At 36.5% G+C, this 20,921-nt stretch overlaps 1 protein-coding gene and 1 long non-coding RNA gene across 2 annotated transcripts in view; both read right to left on the reverse strand.

Annotated features, from left to right (window-relative positions):
• The window catches only part of LOC139742354 (uncharacterized), a gene marked incomplete at its 3' end in the record, with an annotated part of 98,379 nt that overhangs the window by 70,987 nt on the left and 6,471 nt on the right, over positions 1 to 20,921 (reverse strand). The gene's annotated exons all lie outside the window — the stretch shown is intronic.
• Positions 5,896 to 9,360, reverse strand: LOC139742388 (uncharacterized). The gene is made up of 3 exons (XR_011711673.1): positions 9,187 to 9,360; positions 7,914 to 7,988; positions 5,896 to 7,061 (listed from the first exon to the last, which is right to left on the reverse strand). It is a non-coding gene; the product is annotated as an uncharacterized lncRNA (long non-coding RNA).

Here is a 20,921-nt window from a genome sequence, read left to right on the forward strand (position 1 = left end):
TTGGTTAGATGTCAATTCTTGAATATCAATCACATTGACCAAAGCATTGGTGCATATACAATACATTCTGTTGTTTCTGAACTTTGCACTGAAGTTCTTTGTGTATGTGTGTGAATGTTTCAGTGGTGTATATATATTGCTCCATTTTACATGACAATGTTTTCATGCTTCAACATCAATCATATTAACCTATTTCCCTTGGCAAGTAAGGAGCAGGTTGACTCTGTTGCAAATGAGGCATTTTACAGGCAACACAGCAGAACCTGAAGAGCTTCCAGAAGAAAATCTTGATCTTGATGTGAGCGTCTTAGGGGAGGAAACAGATGCTCCTGTTGACGGACCAGGCTCCTCCTGCAGCTTTTGTTTCCTAGCGAGATTCAGGCGTTTGCTATCTATAAACCTCTTGTAGCACGTTTCATGGAATCCTATTTAATACAATGGAGAAATGAACAGCAATGATTAGCCGTTGGATTTTGTTAGGGGGAAAAAAAGGCTAAACGCTAGAGGGAGGGGTTGAACATTACACTCAATATATCATTAAATGTACGGTAGACTATTGACTACCAATATTTGAATCTTGTAATTACTAATAGGCCCTAGTACCATGCCAGTTAATCATTAACACCTCATGATCATTGTCATCATCAACTACTTCAACTTGTACTTGCAGTGCAATTACTGATTTTAAGGCCAAGTAAAAAAAGAAAGTAGTTTCTCGTCCGGGTTTTTTGAGCAAGGCGATGAGGGAGGTCCTTACTATTTGATATCTTACTATTTTTTCAAGGATCGTCAAAATGAAAGTAATATGTGTTTCTCGTCCGGTAATTCTGAGAAAGGTAACGAGAGAGGGCTTTACAATTTCCTATATTCAATTTATGAAATGAAACATCACTCTGGTAGCTGTGTTATGAGACCAGGTCCCAAGTGTACGTCTTGCCTGCACTCTGTGCATTTTCAAACAAATAGATATATGTGCCATACTTGAAATGAAACTTCATGCATGCAGAAATACATTTGCTTTTTCTTTCCACTACAGATGTCAAGGGAAAATGACCATCTTAATACTGGTATTTAGTGTTGTAATGGCTTTTCTGATACCAGTGTACTTACAATTCTGATGTATTGTGCTATTAATTGAAACAGGTGTAAAACATGTCTTTCAACAAATGTACGACTGAAATAAATTCCATGATATTCAAAACACTAGCTTTATTTATTGGTGTTTGTGACTTTTTGTGTCCACACAGCTGGTATGTATATCTGCAGTTCTTCACAGTACAATTGTAGCACATTCAACTGGAAACTGGCTTGTACAATTGCAGATGGATGTCAAAATGATACTGATATGGCATTCTAGCATTAAACGTTTAAAGATGTTTCTTCATGTTCTAAAAAGACATTTGATAATCACTCATTATTTGGATGATGAATGATTGTATAACAGTACACACTACAGATGATACCACTCACGGCTGTGTCCGTGAATTTACATCGTGAAGAAAAGTATCCCGCAGAAATACGAGACAAACCAGAATCCGTGGAAAAGTTATTTATTTTGTAGATACACCCATTTAATAATTCTACATTTGCTGGAAAAGCGCATTTATTTTCTCTGCAAAATAGAATGTATCGCCGTGACAGACCAGGGGATGGGGACACTGGACAGCTACAAAACACGCACACTTTGCCGATATACGGTGCGGCACGGCCACTGCACTGGCACCAGGGAGGTGTGGACCTCCCTGCTGGCACCGTACCTTCCGACACTGCACACACATGCACATAGTCACAATGACATGAAAATGTATACAAACTCGATACCGTACAATCCTCACAAGCATTTGTACAGTACAATTCATCCGCTTAAAATATCAGAATCGGGGAAAAATACGAACAACGCGCGAAATATGCGTGGAATAACAGCGATTGTTCGCAAAAATGTTGCCGCTATCGCGTTCACGACGTACCGAGTGCGCTGTACATGCCCAGTAGGCCGGCCCGCCGCGCCGCCCATCCAACTACAGTGCAGTTCGACTGCTTTGTGGGTCATTCCTTCTTGCCGATCGGCCGAGCTCGCAGTGTGAAATGCATGCGTTATTACATACGCACTACACACAGAAGCTACAGCTGTACAGTCTACAGCTAAGTAGAGGACGCAAGGCGTAAAAAATAGAAATGAGACGTCACGATTGGTAGGTGAATTGTCGATCTTTTTTTTTCGGCGGCCGAAAAAATAGTAAATATCAAAAAAGTCGATGCGGCAACTGAAAATCGATGCGGGCGGGGAGCGGGCTGGGACGAGAATTATGAATTTCTTGGTATTTTCAGCGCCATTTTGAAAATAGTAAATAGTAAAAAAATCGATGCGGCGGCCAAAATCGATGCGCGCGAGGACGAGAAACTAGTTTCTTTTTTTACTTGGCCTAAATTACATCTACAGCTTTCAGCACCTGATCACATGCAATATCAATTATCATAATCATGAATACAACTGCCTTATCATCATTAATACTAGTAATCCTTGGCCTTTCACTATCACCACCACCCAATGCTTTATAGTTTGGCACAACATAATGGTAATCATATGTTTTAGGGAGTTTAATTGTTGAAATTATGTTATTGTCATTGTTGGGTTTTTAAATCTATTTATATCAAATATTAATAAGTTAATTTAATGAGATGCTAAATGTGTGTTTTGAGGGGGGATTCGCCAATTTCGGGGTGAGAGAAACAGGATGGATTTTTAATATTAATACTCCATGGCCATGATTATGAAAATACAAATTTACATGCAGTTTAGACCTTTTTCAATCCTTTTTCAATATCACCGATCAGCTACATCAACCTAACCTGGGGCTGGGCTGTACATAGAACAACATGTAAAATTACATCTATGTTAGGCTACATTATAACGGCGCTATGCCATGCCAAGGTGAAATTCAAGATAATTTATCTAAAATGTAACAGACACGCTAACGGCTAAGCTACTGCATCAGCGCCCATTATAACATATACAAGCAACGTTCATAACATAGCTAACGTTGTATGGTCATGGTCATTAACATTACGCATATATATGAGAGAGACTGCACTGCAGTGTCGACTGCTACGACTGTACGCACGTAAACTAACCTGTAAATTATCCTACGTAGGTTGCAGTCAGTCCCCCTGAGCAGCTGAATCACTTCGTTCTGGTCTGCGATTTCACGGTCTCCCCCACTCAATTTGATCCACTTTTTGGCACACAAAATAGGTTTCGTCTATCTTAGGTTTGTCATGGCCGTGAAATTTTCAAACTTCATCGATGTTACATGCATAATAACGCATCTTAAAAGTTTCGGCAGAGCAGACGACGTAGACGCATCGACAGGCTCACAGGGGGCGGCCATTTTGACTCGTAAACGATAATTCTCGATTCGGATTGGATAACATACATCACATGATCGTTCGCGAATGAATATCGTACACGGCAAAGTGTACATATTCAGCTCCTCAGTGAAAAAAAAAGTTCACTGTTTCCCCCTAAATTACCAAAATACTACAGGAGGGTTTGTGTCGAACTTTTTCCTGTAGCCTTTTTGGTTATTTGTTTACACGTAGCTGTGGAGAAATTTTAGTGCTGCAGTTGTCGGAACGAAACAAGCGAAAAAACCAGCTCACCCCATGGCCTATAAAAATCTATCGGGGACCCTATCCCTAAACCTAACCCTAATCCTAATCCTAACCCTAACCATCAAACCCTAACCCTAACCCTAACCCTAACCCTAACCCTAACCCTAACCCTAACCATAACCCAAAACCCTAACCCAACGTTTTTCCCATAGGTTTAACACGCGCCATGCCCCAATCTGTGCCGTCTTAAAAAAAAAAAAAAAAAAACGCGTACGGGCATGCATGCCCTTTACGGCAAGCCAAAAGGAAATGCATCCAGTAATTTTGTCATCGGGTAACACGATAGAAAACTGTGTTTTTGACAAGAAAATTACCCATTCTATAAATCAAATGACGCACATGTCTTTTCGTGCGTCAGTCGGAATATAGTGTGCATGCGGTAACTATGGAATTTAGCCTAAACCCACTCGGCTTCGCCTCGTGGGTTAAGCATTCCATAGTTACCTTATGCACACAATTCCGACTGACGCACTCAGACCTGTGCGTCATTTGTATAATATCACATGATTACTTTCATCCAGCCACAGACAGCCACATCGCAACTCAAGAAACAAACGCGACTGCTAAACAGGTAACTGCACAATTAAGTATATTTACAATGATTATGTTTATTTTTGTTTCTTATTGTGCGATACAACCAAAGAAACGCACCGTTATACCTACCTATACTACACTATTAGCATAATCATTTAGATGCTCATTCTACTTGTTCTTTTTTCAAACAATCATAGTTATTCATGTGTGTAATTTCCGTGTATGATAATATGTTATAGCAAAATGGGAATATATTATATCATATGCTCATTTAGCTATAACAGAAATATTGGCGTAATGTTTTGTAATTGGCGGATATGTTTCTGAGTAGCTCCTAAATTTGTTAATTCTTGCTGAAATTACATTCACCTTATTATGTTCAACTCTTCTAGTTTGTTATAGGAAACACGTTTTATTCCACGCATGGCATTTGTATCAAAAGCAGAAAATAAAGCAAATGAAGACCAACTGTCGACTGCCCCTTACACCATCCGGCATCGTACAACATCTAGTGTCATCGTCATCTCAAATATATTATCATTCTTTCCAAGATGAAAGGAGTTTTCAAGAGTGGGTAGAAATACATTTGTATCTCAGCATCACATTATATACACAACAAAATAACAAGTTAAAGGTATGTAGAAGGAAAGAAATGTAGAAATAATAAGCCATAAAAGAAACAAAAATAATAATATTGTATGGTAAAACAAAAAACAAAAACAGAAAAAAAAACAAAAATACGGATTTAGACATGGGCGTCGATTCATTAGGGGCGGTAACATCCCCCTCCCCTACCAGATGAAGAAGAAGAAGAAAAAAAAAAGGAGCAACCTTTTCCTCATGCAATTTCACGGATTGCCCAGCGATTATTCAATTCCCTCTCTAGTTGAAGGCGTCTTAGTTTCTTCATTACCTTCCTTTCCTATACTATCAATATTTCAAACAAGGTAGGAAGGCCTTATGAGGTACATATTGTATGTCACCGATAAAAGCACTATAATTATCTGAAAATGACACACGTACCCTTGTTGAGCCTTACTTACTTTACTTGTAGAATCTGGTTCACCGTATAACTCGTGCATGGGCTTTATGATTCTTGAGTGTTGAACTACTGTATGGCTGTTAGAGTTATGGGTAAGAAAATTATGTTTCAATTGTTGACATTATCATCTTCTTCATGGCATGGCAACATTTTCACCAAATTCATTATCGATGGAAACAAAATCATTTATACAGATGGACAACGTTTCCCACTTGGGAGTTCCAAGAGCACGGAGGAAATCTCCAAATTACGATTTTTTTTTTTAAATAATGATAGTGTCACAACCAGAGAAAAGACCTCAATCAACAAATTAAAAAATTTAATGCAATGATTATGTAAAGTCGTGAGTGGATTTACCGAGGAGTGGGAGTATGACTAAATTGGGTCTTACTTTCGATTTTCATCTTCCTCTTTTCCATCTTCGTCTATAAAAAACGGGCACTCTAAGGAATCCCCATCCCCTTTTCCAATTTCCAGGGAATGTAAAAGAAAAAGATAAAAGAAAAAACAAAATATTTGAAACCAGAGGTAATCTAAGTAAATACATAAGTGAAATTTCTTTCATCGTGATTTGTAGTCGATAAATTCATGTTCCTTTTGAGGAATAAAATTCTATATTTTTTGTGGTTTTCTAAGAAAGAAAAAAAGAAGAAGAAAAAAAACTTATGTGCGGGAGACATCCGTCACGTTCCTTAATATGAAGTGACACGCATTAGTGATTGCTAGTTTTATAATACCATGCAGCTAAACTTGATTAGAATATTGTACACCCGCAACAACAAAAGGATCCGAATGTCGAAGCCGAAAAAAAAAAAATGAGTTTGAAGTAGGATCACCAACAAGAGTCACAATGAACTAATTTCTCTGTTCTTGACAAAATTGTGTAGTTGAATGTTTTTTTCGATTATATGTTGACATTTCTAAGCTAAATGGTCACAGGAAAAGATTTTTTTTTTTCTGAGCCATGATTTTCCGACTTTCAACGGAACATAAACGTGTCAGACGATTTGAATTTAGCGCCGCAGATAAACTACGCCCCTACCAATAAGTGCGTGATCTTATTTGGTCAGTGCATGATGGCATCCTGATTATTGACCACTGGCGCTAAGCTTCAATGACAATTGCCGAAGAGGCTAGGAGCATACCTTCTATTGTCACGAGTGGAAATCTGTCTTATCCCCTTCATCACGATTGCGTCGGAAGGACAACTTAGAAGGTGGCTTTCTCGAACGCTGATATTTAAAGACCACCAGACATGCTCTCATAAAATCATAGATATATCTCCGAAACCGACTTCTGTTATAAGTTGTGATATAAATGAAATTGAAGTGGGAGAAAAGGCAATAATATCATGCCATTTGCAGAATATCGGCACCCCTGACTTTCGGATCTTTTTATTGTAGCGGGTCACTTTTGCTTTCGCGGTTATCAATTGATTAAAAATAATATTCGTATCATGACACAATACATTATCAGTGGAACAACATTATATCACACAACATTTTTGATTTGGTTGTTAATGTTTGCTTTATCCACAGTCAAGCATTATGTCTTGTTCTCGTGCGTTTATTTTAAGCCTTGGGATTTTTTTTTTCTTTTCTTTTCTTTTATTCCCTGGTGGGCATCCAACATAGCTTTATTCATCATCGTCGAGTCTAATAGCTGTATAAAAATATGTTTGACGGTTTTCCGAGGAAATTTTTGAATCAGCACCGTGATCTTCAACATCCTCGGTGACAGATGAGTGATCGTGCGTTGTAGAAAGTTCCAATGGTGGAAAGCCTGTACGATCAGCGCTTTTTATGAAGTCATCCTTGGAAGAAAAAAGAAAGCAGAATAATACGTTTATTTCAGGACAAGAAGCAAAAAAAAAAAACAAACAAACAAACAAGCAAACATGCAGTTAGTTCTAATTGATATCGGCATGTACATTTGGTTTATTTGGTAGTTTTATTGCACAATTACCTGAGCGCTATTTCTTAACATTTCAAAGTATGACCATCATCAAATAAAGCAAAATTAAACCTTTCCAGTGATACCTTACTTGAAGTATAACGAGGTGTATCTAGAATTTATGGTTAAAGATATCCGGTATTACCTTAATATTCCATTTTGCTTTTAGCAGCTTTAATCACAAATATCTCAACTTAACAGAAATGAGGTTGAATAGCTCGTTTGGCAATAAAACTCTTCAACTATAATTGTAACATTGAAAAAAAAGTTTCTTCTTAATTCTCTTAGAGTCCAGACACCTTAGAATGTGAAAACTGAAATCCAAAACACAGTTGGAAAGTTTCGTTTTCAGTTTATTTCATTTCTCCACTCGAAGGAGGGAATTAATGTGACAAACCAAAAATGTTAGCATGATAAACAAGAGTACTCATAGGAAATAGATCAATACATATTTAATAATCGTACAATATTGACATGCTTTATCTGAAGAAGCCGATGATGTAAACGATGTTGACATCTTTTTTTTTCCCGTCGCAACATCCCTCTTAGTTGCAGCTCTGAGAGTCTCGTTCTTTGTGATCATTACCCTGAGACCAGACATCGTGCATATCAATATCAGTACATCTGTATCTACCAAGTATTATGTAACAAATAGGAAAACAGTACAAAGCAAAAAAAAAAAAAAAACAGAAAAAAAGAATAAAATTCATACCTGTTGGGAAGTGCTTTCATGTTTGTCACTTGGCAACTGGTGTAATGGTTTATCATTGATGATGATGCCTTCAATCTGTAGCATGTAGACGGTGATATGAACAATAACAACAACAAAGACAATTATACAAACATTTTCAAAAAAAACATATACTAGTACGTAATTGTCGAAATAATCGTATTTCGTTTGTTTTTTCGCTCTCCCTTTCTCTTTCTTTCACACACACACACACACACACACACATTCTCTCTTATATGAAATTGAGTGACAAATTTATGGTTTAATGGCTTCTTTAGCTGCATCATATTTCTAGCCCAGTAGACGGTCATATTATAGGACATTGGAGAGTACAAAGGGGCTTTGGCAGGGGCTAAAGAGATTGTACAACTGAGTAAAACCTTCAGGTTTCGTACATTTTTTTTTTGTGAGAAAACGACAAAAGTATTTTGAAATATGAAAGAGCATCTACTTTTAAAAGGAATTAACCGTTTAATATTGGATGAAAAAAAAGTTTTTGAAAAGGCTGAGATTTCCAAAACAAAGCAATGATAATAAAAGATGGGACCCGTCATTTATTACAATCGCTTTGTTGTTTTTTTTTTTTATTTCTCAGGAATTCCATAATCGATTTTCATCAAATAAACTGTGAGTTCCTTATTATGCTCTCTAATATTCCATGTGTTTTCTTAGCATCTTGCAAAAAAGTTCAATTCCCAATCATCATTTTCAACAATACTACATCATCCCTTTAAGCTTTATTAAAACCGAGGCAAACTGCCTGCTTTTTAATGATACTGACAGGGTAATTAATGTTAATGATTAGTTGATAGTTTACAGGAAATTGATGACAGCACATGTGGTATTAGGACAACATGCTTCCTCCTTTGCACCATCAAAATGTGGAGTACCGCAGGGTTCAGTGACTGGTCCACTCCTCGCCTTTTTGTAACCTGGGGAGAGAGATTGCTCATAAATATGCACAATGATGTGCACCTGCCACTACACACACAAACAAACACACACACACACAAACATAAACACACATCATATCATACACAATAAACTTTACCATTACCCGTTGCACAGGCTTTGAGTCCTGCCAAATAAAAAATTAATGAATGACTTCCATTCTTGGAAAGGAAAAAGGTACATTTGTTGCTGCGCATGATGAATAATCAGAATATAACGAGTTTCCTGCTATATAAACTCTTATTTTCATGAAACAAATTCATTATTATTCACAAGTAATGTTAAACTAGTCGAAACATCTTACTTGTTTTGTACAGGTTGAGGTCTGTGAATCAATTGTTGTGAAGAATGTCCTGGGCAGGTTGTCGCATGTGATGCGGGCACGTCTAAGATGTGGCATGTGGCACAGAAATTCGGCTGCTGCTGTTGCCTCTGACTCTGAAATATGACCCGAATCGATCATGATCAAAAGTTCGCTGACCTGCAGGAAATGAATGAAAAAATATCAAAAAGCGAAAGCAAAAACAAAACATTTGTTGGATATAGAATTTGACTACCCTGTCTTTATTTTTTTCTTTTTTTTTCATCTTTGTCATTGCTGCTTCAGAAAGGCGTAATACTGAATGCTCGGAAAAGGAACTTAAATGACAAAACAGTGAGATTCACCCGGAAATGCTATTATTGCGGATGTAATTATTTTAAGGCCAAATGAATTTGAAACAAAAGTGCAATATCAGAGTATGTGAGTCTAATACTGTTTTTTTGCCAAACGCAAGAAACGCCCCCCCCCCCCCCTATTTTCTTACCAAGGTCCACGTCATTTGTGACCCTGCATCACAAAACTAACACAAAGTCGCCAGACATGAAAGAGCAGACTCTAAGCTTTAAAATGGTGTATAACTCAAATCAAATGGACCCTCCTATCCTATCTAAATATTGGACAGAAAGCACACTTTCAGGAAAAGTGTGAACTGAGAAAAGAGAATCTGAGGTGCAGTGCCTATTTAAACGCTTAATCTTCACCAAGCCGTGCTGGCTGTGCGATGAATGGAACAAAAAAAAAAAAAAAAACAGGATGTAAACCGCTGGAGTAACAACAATGAAGGGATTATCAGATTAAACCGAAATTCAGCATGTCTTATTAACACATTTTGTAGATGTTTAAAGGGATGGTACAGTATTAGCGGAGATGAGAATTGTGATTTTAAGTTTTTGCAAGATACCAAGAAAACACTTATAAAATAGTACAGAGCAAACCATTTTAAGAGGCATTCAGAGTTTATTCTATGAAAATCGGATTTGGAATGACTGAAGCATCCAAAACGCAAGTAAAACAAAGCGATCGTAATAAAGTGTGGGTCCCACACTTTATTAGAGTTGCTCTGTTTTGGATATCTCAACCATTTCAAAACCAATTTTCATCAAATAAACGTTGAATTCCTGGTGGAATCACTTCCTCTTTCATATTTCATAAGAAGTTTCTCATTATCTCACCTAAAAATGATATGCCCTGAAATTAGGTCTCAACCAAAACTATATGATCCCTAATGCCAACTTTCAAAGTAGTAGCATTATCCTTTCAAAAGTTATTAGAGTTGAAAGTGAAGACTGTGTACAAGGTTTTTAAAAAAAAAATGAAAAGTCGACTCTAAAGACACACCTAATCACACTATTCTACCAAGAAGTGTTCGAGATAAACTGCTAAAAACACACTTTCCTGCCCATTTTATGATCCCAAATTTTAGTATAATGTAGAAAAAGACTTGCTCTTCATAGTATATGAAAAAGTCAAGATCGGCTAGGTTGACCCATTACCTATTTTCAGTCCTTACACAAAATCAGTGTATGCGACTTTTTTTTTTTCATTTTGTGATGCACGGTCACAGTTGTAAGTCGGGTGATTTCACGATATTTGTCTCCGTGATACGCTGTGTTTATGCATGTTGTACAGTATTCATTTAATTCTTATCCTCACCCTAAACCTAGCACGATTCGCAATAGCCGTATTGGCTTTAGCGTCATGTAGCGGCTGTGTGCTCATGACAGGAGGAAGCTGACCAGCTTCAGTCTGACCAGCGACGAAAACGGCAGAGCAAAGGAGAATATGTGCCGTTACCATGGCAACGGAGTTTACAACAAATTACTTTGAACATGTGTGCTGATCCTCTTTTTCCAAAGAAAAGTATGTGCACCAAATTGCATGAGCATTGCTCAAAAACTGAGAAAGCGTATCGATCCATAATTTATACTTTATTTTGCCCTGCTTTTATTTCATGATATCCAACATATTCGAAAAAGGGCTCTACCCCAGCATTGTGTGCACCAAAGTTCTTGGGCATTTTGCTTGAAAAAAAGAAGGTAATTCTTCTCTCCATAACATTTTCAAATTTCAGGAGATGTTTTGTATTTAGACTATCATAATATGCAATTCGAATAGCTACTCAGCTTCCAAATTATTTGAGTTTTTGTTTTCTTTACCCCGATACTACTGTGTGACTTAAGCTCAAGCGTTTTCATAAAAAAAAGAGACCATTTCCGATCTCTAAAATCTTTCGATCACCTTCCGTAATACGCCGTAACCATGGCAAAGCAGTGTTTGACATATTCAAATATGTGACTTGAACATTTTTTGGCCAAGATCAATGTGCGGGCCAAATTTCATGATCATTCTCTAAAATGCGAAAGGAGCTCGATCACGAAAAAAAAAAAATACCCTGATTTACTGCAGAAATAATACGCTGTAACTACTGCAACGCAGTCTCTTATTTTCTATATAGAAAAGTATTGCACATCTTCATATACATGTAATTCCTTGTTTCCAGAATATGCCCTCAATAGTAATAAAAAAACGATGATAATAATAATTATAACGAAAAGATAATAACAATAATAATAATAGTGAAATCCATGCTTGTTACTGTGGCGACTTATTGGTGTGTGTGTGTTTTTTGTGATGCAGGGTCACATAATACTCTACAGGGCACAGTTCTGCCTATTTTAGTGGTCCCTCCAATTGCACTTTGCGAATTTTGATACATCTGCATTTATAAATGTTCGTCCTCTGCAGTTTATATGACAGTGTTCTGTTTATCTTTTTCTCTTACCAAAGGAAGTGAAACGTATACATGCTTTTTGTTAAAAGATGAAATAAACTTTGCCTTGAATGTATAATATCGGCCTCTATCATGATATCTCTTGCAGCACAGTCCTTTATGGCTTCTGTATGTTACTTTATTAAGAAAAAGTGATTGTAGAGACCTGACAAAACAACATATCCACATGAAAATGTCCATGCCTTTAAAGTTGTGTTTGTCATTTTTTTTATACTTTAGTCACCATCCCGAAGCACTTCTAGATATTTTTTTCTCACACATTTCTATAACCATAAACCCCTTAAGCACCATTTCCTTAAAGCGTGTGCTCACACACAAAGATTATGACTCACATATTAGTTGATTGATGAAACAAGTGCCGAAACCGATTCTAGTAATAAACAAACATAAATAATTACACCTTGACCTTGATGTGTTTTAAACTGAAAAATACTATTTCAGACACTTTGTACAAAGTGAGGGTGCGATGTACAAAGTAATGATTTTCTTCAATAAGAGAAATGTCTGATGAAAAAAAAATGATGATTTTCTGTTAAATATAGACAAAGTAAAAGCGAAATACCTGGCAGGATTGCGCCATATCAGCTGCTGTTGAGAAGAAACCATTGGGCAAGTTGTGGCATCTCAAACTGAAGGTCGAAAGACGTGGCATTGTACAAACCCAACGTGCCAAGTGTTTTCCCATTGAGGACGGATATTGAAGATTGTCATTCCAGAAACTTATTGTCAATGCAAGATCTCGTATCTGCAGAAAAACAAAACATCCCCACAACAACCAACAAAATTAGTTGGCAAACATAACCTATGAGAAAACTAGCCGCAATGGCGACAGATATCGTCTGTTTGCCATATCGTATGATTCTTTTCATACTGTACGTATGTCTACATCATACTCCAACAATGTGAGACAACAGTTTCACATGGCTGGCACAAGAAAAAAAATGAAGCAAAAAATTAAATGAGGCGTACGAAAGATTTTCACAATCAAAAACATGTTGGGTGCTTTGTAATACATTCCTTGAAAGAGAATTTTATTTGCATGGCAAAAGTATTTCAGTTTTTATTATAGAATAGAAAGAATCCGAAAATTTGGCGTTTTTCATTTCAACCTTGACCCCTTATGTTTTGTGACCCCTCAATCTACAACCTTTTGTAAATGATTATTTCCAGGTACTATCCACTATTCACAACAATACTAATAATTATTACTTGATTTGTGTGTACGAAAATCATGCTTGGACAAAAATAATAGAAGCCACTGTGATTTCAAAAAAAAAACAAACAAACAAACATAATCATAGTCCTGTCACTGAATTTACATCAAAGCATATCTTAGCAATGTTCTTTTAAATTTAAGTTGTTGCATGTCAAGCGTAACAAACATCTATAAAAAAAAGTTACGTGGATCTAAAAAAAACAGAATGTTTTAACGATGCATGCCTCGGTTATAATTTTCAGATAGTGAGGCAAACGGGGGCTTACACCGTGGCACATAAAGAGTGACAGACGTTTAATCAAGCGTATGTATTGAGCTATCTATAAAGTATCGAGAAAAAAAGTGTAAAATTTGCATTAGATAAGACAAATTTAGAACTCTTAATAGCCTGACCTTTGACCCTTGACCTTATATCCCATGACATGTTATTTAAGGCAGTGAAATGTTTATTTCCTATAACACCGTGGAAATGCCGCCAGACATGGATTATAGGAAATGGCAGACTCTGAAAGAGCAGACTCTACGCTTTAAAATGATATATAATTCAATTCAAGTCAATTCTTTTAACATATCTTTATATTTGAAAGGAAACACACACTCTAGAAAAATGTAACATGAGAAAAGAAGCTTTGGGGTACAAAATGAAGTACAGTGTCTATTCAAGCGCTTATTCTTTGCGAAATAGCAATTGCTCTGTGATGAATGAGCAAAAAAATCAAACAAAACAACAAACAGAGCATAAGCAAAGACAGGATGTAGACCATCGGATCAAGGGCAAATGTTTACCTAATTAAACGGAAATTAGCATGCTCTATATTGAAATACTCTGTCAATGAATAATGCCAACTTTCAAAGCATTATCCTTTCAAATAACATAAGAGTTGAAACTGAAGAGTGTGTTTGTGTTTTTAGAAATGAAAAGAGGTCTGTAATAAATGCCTAACCACACTCTCTACAAAAAGAAGAGTTGTATAGAAACTGTTGAAAAAAAAAACAACTACTCTTTAATTCCTATTATGATGTTAAACTTTGAGAATAATGTAGATGAAGAATAGCTGTTTCAGAAAATATGAAAACTCAATATTTCCTTGGTGGACCTCTTTCACCTTTTTCTTTTCTTTTTTTTTTCAGTCCTCACGTAAAACCAAGGGGTCCGAGTTTTTGTTGGTTTTGTGATACACTGTGACACACATTCCTGGCAAACGCACATGTAATGTCGTTGTTGTTGAAGATCTTACCTGACAGTTCGAAGCCTTGTCTGCTACGATCTTGTAGAAATCAGTTTCAAATTTTGAGTTAAACAAGTCCATTGCTACTTCGCTCAGCACAGTGCTGGAACACATTCCTTCCGCCAGGTCAAGTAACAAAGTTCTTCCGCAGTTGCAACGGTCAATATGTAACGATCGCTAATAGGAGAGAATATTGACAGCTTGAACAGTGGTGATCACTAAGAGTGGAATGCTAAAAATCCAGGGATCAAGGCAAATGAGTTAATGTGATACTTTCAATATTTATATCCTTATTGACGTAATGCCGGGAAATAGTTGAGAAAGGAAGGCGAATGTCTTGTCTCTACTACGAGTCATTATACTGAGAGTCTTGGGTTTGACTCCATCAACACGGCACTATGAGCCCCAAATACAGGTACGATACTTAATACGCAGTACGGCGTTCCGCCTCAAATACACTGGTCCCACAATACCATAAAAAAGATTGATTTCTCTCAGCAAAAGAGGGTGAGGATATCAAATTCCTTGACGTGCACACACAGACAAACGGACACACACACACATACATCTTCTACATATTGTTTTGGACATTTTCTTTTTCGATTTGAAAATCAATGACCAACTCACCGCTTGGTTACAGTACACCATAAAGACAACTCCTGACTTTGTGTGCTCTGACATATCAGGAGACAGTCTGTATTTATCCCATCGTTCTCCCACTGCTCTAGCTGCCTCCTCAGTGTGACATTCAAACGCAACATCAACGCAAAAATACTGGTGAGCACACTTTGTCAATCCATCGATGATATCAAGGTGAATCTCATTCCGTAAAGTCGAGATGAAGTACAACAGGTAGCGGAATTGCTCAAATTGGGCAAGAAGTTTGTTTTTCATGTGGCTGTAGTCGGCGCGATTATCGGCGTACACATTTTCAATGTATACTCTTGCAATATATTCTTGGAACAATTTGTGGGGAAACGAAACCGTTGATAAAACGAGGGATTGAATATCGTCATTGCGCTGACGTCCCCTGTTGATGACATCTCTTTCTATTGTCAAAACCCCGACTCTGCAGCATGTTTCCAAAGTATCAGGACATTTTCTAAATTGGTCTTCTTGAAATGTCATATTGTTTTGCAACAACCCGGTGAATGCTATCTCACTTATGTCCTGAATTGCCCTATCCGCTTCCTTTAAATGCTCAAGGACGTTCTTACTCTTTACATTTTGACATGCTTTTGACGCGTAGTGTTCTTCCAGGAAAGAAATCATTTCTCCAAAAATTTCAGAGAAAGTTTGCATTTTTGTCAGTTCCTCTCGTCTTTCTTTACTGAATTTTTCCCACATTAGGCAAAGCATTGCACAGTAGATAGGAAACGGAGCCATGTTCGACTGGATTACATCATTTTCCTCCATGAAAGTGTTTAAGTCTTCTGCCAAAGCGTCCTTCTGTCTTATCAGAAAGTATTTCTCGATATAAACTGATAAATTGTCCTTGTTAAATCCGTCAACTCTGATAAATGTGTAAGCTTCGGCAATCCTCTTCACAACAGTAAATTCATGTCTTCTCCATGGCCTTGAGGTCACAATTACCTTGCATGACTTATATTGCTCTAAACCTAAGATTCGAATGACTTCACTGCTGCTCTTTTCTTCGATTTTCCCGTTAAACTCGTCAAAACCATCAAATACAATAAGAATTCTATTCAAATTGTTCGAGATATATCCGTCTATTTGATCATGTGTTGCTACATTTGAGTCAGATAAATAAGTTTGCACTATACCACCTATACTTTTCCCGTCGGTCACATCTCGAAGAGGTATTACTAACACCATATCGAGATCCTGGAGAATCCTTCCCTGGCACCAGTCCCAGGCTATCTTAGAGCACAGCGTTGTTTTACCTACGCCACCTTCACCCTGGATCAAAAGGCGCTTTGAAAGGTTTGAACTTCCATCATTGGTTACAAGGTCTTCGTACATTATAGGTGAAGCTTTGCGCATGTCACCTTGGTCTAATAGACTCAGATTTGTGTAAATGGCATCCAAGTTGACACTATCCATAAAGTTTAGCGGATCCACAGTGACCTTGCGTCGTGACAACTGGTAATACGCCTTCAGCTCTTCTTTGATTTGCTGTACTTGTTCCTTCGTAAGTGATGATGAGAGCGGTGCTAATGGAAAGCAAATCCAAGACAAAAATTAATCAAACATTGAAATATATTTATAATTACGCATACTCTGCATACCTATCGTATTATATGTGTGCATACACACCAAAAAAAAAAAAATATTAAAGTGAACTGGTTATTCCTCCCTATATTATTGTACATTACCAGGCCTTTATCACTTCACGACTATTCATTTCTTTTAAAAACATTATAATTCAGATATGTTCCCTAGGCGTAATTTTGTCTATGCAATGATTATTGTTCATTTCAGCATTATTATGTACAGTTTTTGATATTGCGTTTCTTCACAAGCATACATTGTAGACCAAGAAGACAAGAAACTTGACGGAAACAAAAATGAATTGCCGTCCAAGTCAGTGTCACCTAATGTATCATTTTTCATGAATTTGTTCACGTTTTCATTGCTACTATTCCATAGCACGCCTCATTCCAATCATTCTTTTTCAATGGATTCTACAATTAGGTACCGAACTTTAGTGTTGAGGATCAGGCATAATTTATAATTTCCTGTAAGCACTTTGGTGCTCTTTTGAACTTGTAAATATTTGCGTTTGAATCTTTTCTTTTCTTCATTTTGAGTAATTTGACTCTAGGAGGATAGATGCCGATTCTCTTCGGGGAAAAAAAAAAAAAAAGAATGCACAACTGCTCATAAGAATGTTCATTTATTTTTGGAAGCACCAGACCGTACTTGAATCACAATTTATAATATATTTAAATTACGTGACACGTAAAAACATGTACATTTATAATGGTAAATCAGAATTAAAGAAGGAAAGAAAACATTGTGCTCATTACAAACTTCTCCATACCAAGCATTAATGTTTCTTCTTCATCAAATCGTTTCGATATCCGACAGCAGGAATTCCAGCCGCATCCTGTGAAATATGACATCAAGAAAAAACTACAACATCAAATGGTGATATGATGTTAAGTATATGTATATATATTATATACATTTACCTGGGGCGCACGGAGACCGCTCCGTGCGCCCAAGGTTAATGACTATAACGCACTGCTGTATATTAGCAAAGAACACTTTTTTTCCTGAATCTTTCACAAGCTCTTCGTATATATATATATATATATATATATGAAGAGTTTGTTTGCAAAAACCGATAAGTCCATATTTGTCAAATGGAGATATTTGCGATTAAAGGTCAAGAAAAATAAAGAGAATAATAAGAAAATTTTTGCTTCTTTTGACCATAACTTCAAAAATATACCTTTGATTATGTAATGACCAATATATCATTTAAAAGGTATTATTTTGTACTTTATGACAGAGACCATACTTCAAAATCTTCAAAAATGGACTTATCGGTTTTTGCAAACAAACTCTTCATATATATATATATATATATATATATATATATATATATTACATATGATATATATATATATATATATATATATATATATATATATATATATAAACATACATATATTTGACCCTGCATCACAAAATTCAAATCACAAGACAGAGCTTTGTGAAGGGCAGAAAAAAACATTTTCAAAGCTTTATAATGACACTTGATTTGATATGAATTAGCTCTCTTCACCTATTCAAATGAGGGACGAAATATGCACACTCCCGAGATGATTAGGAAAAAACAAACATGACGTTAAACACCATAAGAATTACAATTAGCGTATTGAATTAATTTCTTTCTTCCATTTTCATCCCCTCCCTTATAGCGCACAGACACACTATTGACGGTAGTGATATGCGCTATATTGTGTAAGCACTGTATTATTATCATTATTATTACCATCGTTATTATTATTATTATTATTATTATTATTATTATTATTATTATTATCATTGCTATCATTATCATCATCATCATCATTATTGTAATAGGTTTTCCCGGCCAATTTCACATTTTTTCAGTCCAATTCCTAATTTGAGCATTCAATTTAGCACAATGTAGCCTAAATGGCATGTTCAGTATTTCAATTTTATAATATTTTCACTCAAATTCATTTTGGAGCATTCAAATTACCTTTACAATTATTCGAATTAGCACTTTTTCAGTTCAAATTCGTAAGACAAGCACCATTTCGCAAATCGTTCATTCCATTTAGCATGATATATAGTCACGTGATAACGTATACGCTGCGCTTGTTCATTCGAATTCATTCTTGGACATCCAATGTCGCATTTACTGCAGTCAATTTAGCAGACACGTTCATGATTTTATTCCATTTTTTGGTGCCCGCCGAACGAGTTCGAGCAGGGGACTATGAAACGAGCTCCGTACGTGTGTGTGTTCGTGTGTCCGTCCGTCCGTCCGTCCGTGTGTCCGTCCGTGTGTGCGTCCGTGTGTGATCAAAATCTTCAATTTGCTACTTCTTTGTCATTTATGAGCCAATTTTGATTCTGTTTGCTTTATATGATAGCACTACATGGGAGCTTTAAAACTTCTACACAGAATTTCAGTCGTGACCTTTGACCTTGACCTTTGACCTATATTGTACATTTTGCTACAAAATGCTACTCCTTCGCCATTTCTAACCCGATTTCGATTCCGTTTGCTTTATGTGATGGCACTAGGTGAGGGCTTCAAAACTTCTACACAGAATTTTGACCTTTGACTTCTTTGACCTTTGACCTTGATTTTTGACCTGTATTGTACATTTTGCTACAAAATGCTACTCCTTCGCCAATTCTAACCCGATTTCGATTCCGTTTGCTTTATGTGATGGCACTAGGTGAGGGCTTCAAAACTTCTACACAGAATTTTGACCTTTGACTTCTTTGACCTTTGACCTTGATTCTTTGACCTATATTGTACATTTTGCTACAAAATGCTACTCCTTCGCCATTTCTAACCCGATTTCGATTCCGTTTGCTTTATGTGATGGCACTAGGTGAGGGCTTCAAAACTTGTACACAGAATTTTGACCTTTGACTTCTTTGACCTTTGACCTTTATTTTTTACCTATATTGTACATTGGCTACAAAATGCTACTCCGCCATTTCTAACCGGATTTCAATTCCGTTTGCTTTATGTGATGGCACTAGGTGAGGGCTTCAAAACTTCTACACAGAATATTGACCTTTGACTTCTTTGACCTTTGACCTTGATCTTTTGACCCATATAGTACATTTTGATACTAAATGCTACTTCCGGCGGGGACATATTTTACGCACCGCGTAATTTCTTCTTTTCCTTGTTTATTTTTATTCATCATAGGTATTGTTTGCAAGTATTTTAACATTTCATATTTCGTATTCATTCTTTATTCTGATATCACCTTTGCAACAATACTTTCCAAATATGTGTATGTGTTTATAATGATCAAAAGCATTATTTCCATTCGTTTGATTTGACATTAATGGGGAGGAGGTTTCAATTTACATCGTGATTATTAATTTTCTTTCATCTCATGTTTCATTACTTTTATTTGATGGGTGCTATATTGCGTTAATCACCATTAAGAATAAGTTCTTGGATGAGCTCTAGCCATCAATTTGTCAAGGTTGTTACATTCAAATGCTTCTATGATTCTTTCACTGTCTTTTATAGAGATACGCCTGTATCTAAGGCTTAATTACTTTCATTGTCTTGCAATGGTATATGACAAACAAACAATTTGATAAACAGAGCACATTCGTACCGAGTGTACGTGGGAAAATGAATTTTATACGTTTTTCTCCATGTCCTTCTTCCTGGTGTGTGAATCACTTTCTATCGTTCATGGTTGGTTCCTGTTACCTATAGGGTCTAATACTGTACAAGTGGTAATTTTTATGGGCGATGGGAGCCGCTTTTGCTACCCCGTCATAGCTACGAATGTGGCGCTTTTAATGCGCTAGTGAGGCGATGGTGATACGCTCTTAAACCACGGCGATCGGTTGCGACCTCGCTACGAAAGTTTTGGACATGTTCAAAACTTGAATTATTTAGGGTTATTGAACAACAAACTTGAATTATTTAGGGTCAAAGATACCTTTGATATTTACTTAACAGTGTGTGGATGAAACAAAAAGTCACATTTAAACACGTATAAATCACGGGTTCTAACCTTTCAAAATAGAAATAACATTACCCCAATTTGAATGAACATGTTTGGAATTTGACTGCTCATACGCGAAATTAAAGTGACTGAAATACCATTTTCCGCCAGTGCCGGCGAATTTGAATGACTGAAGAGCACGTGCCAATTTGAATGCCCGTTTTATACGAATTCGAAAGGCAAATGCGCGAATTTCATTGATCAAAAGGATAAATTGAATGAACAAGTTGCAATTTTGAATGACAGACCATGCAGTGACGATGACT

Source organism: Diadema antillarum, unplaced genomic scaffold (genome assembly GCF_040938485.1).
Source record: "Diadema antillarum isolate AM-2024a unplaced genomic scaffold, OU_Dant_1.0 seq00000998_RagTag, whole genome shotgun sequence".
Taxonomy (NCBI): domain Eukaryota; kingdom Metazoa; phylum Echinodermata; class Echinoidea; order Diadematoida; family Diadematidae; genus Diadema; species Diadema antillarum.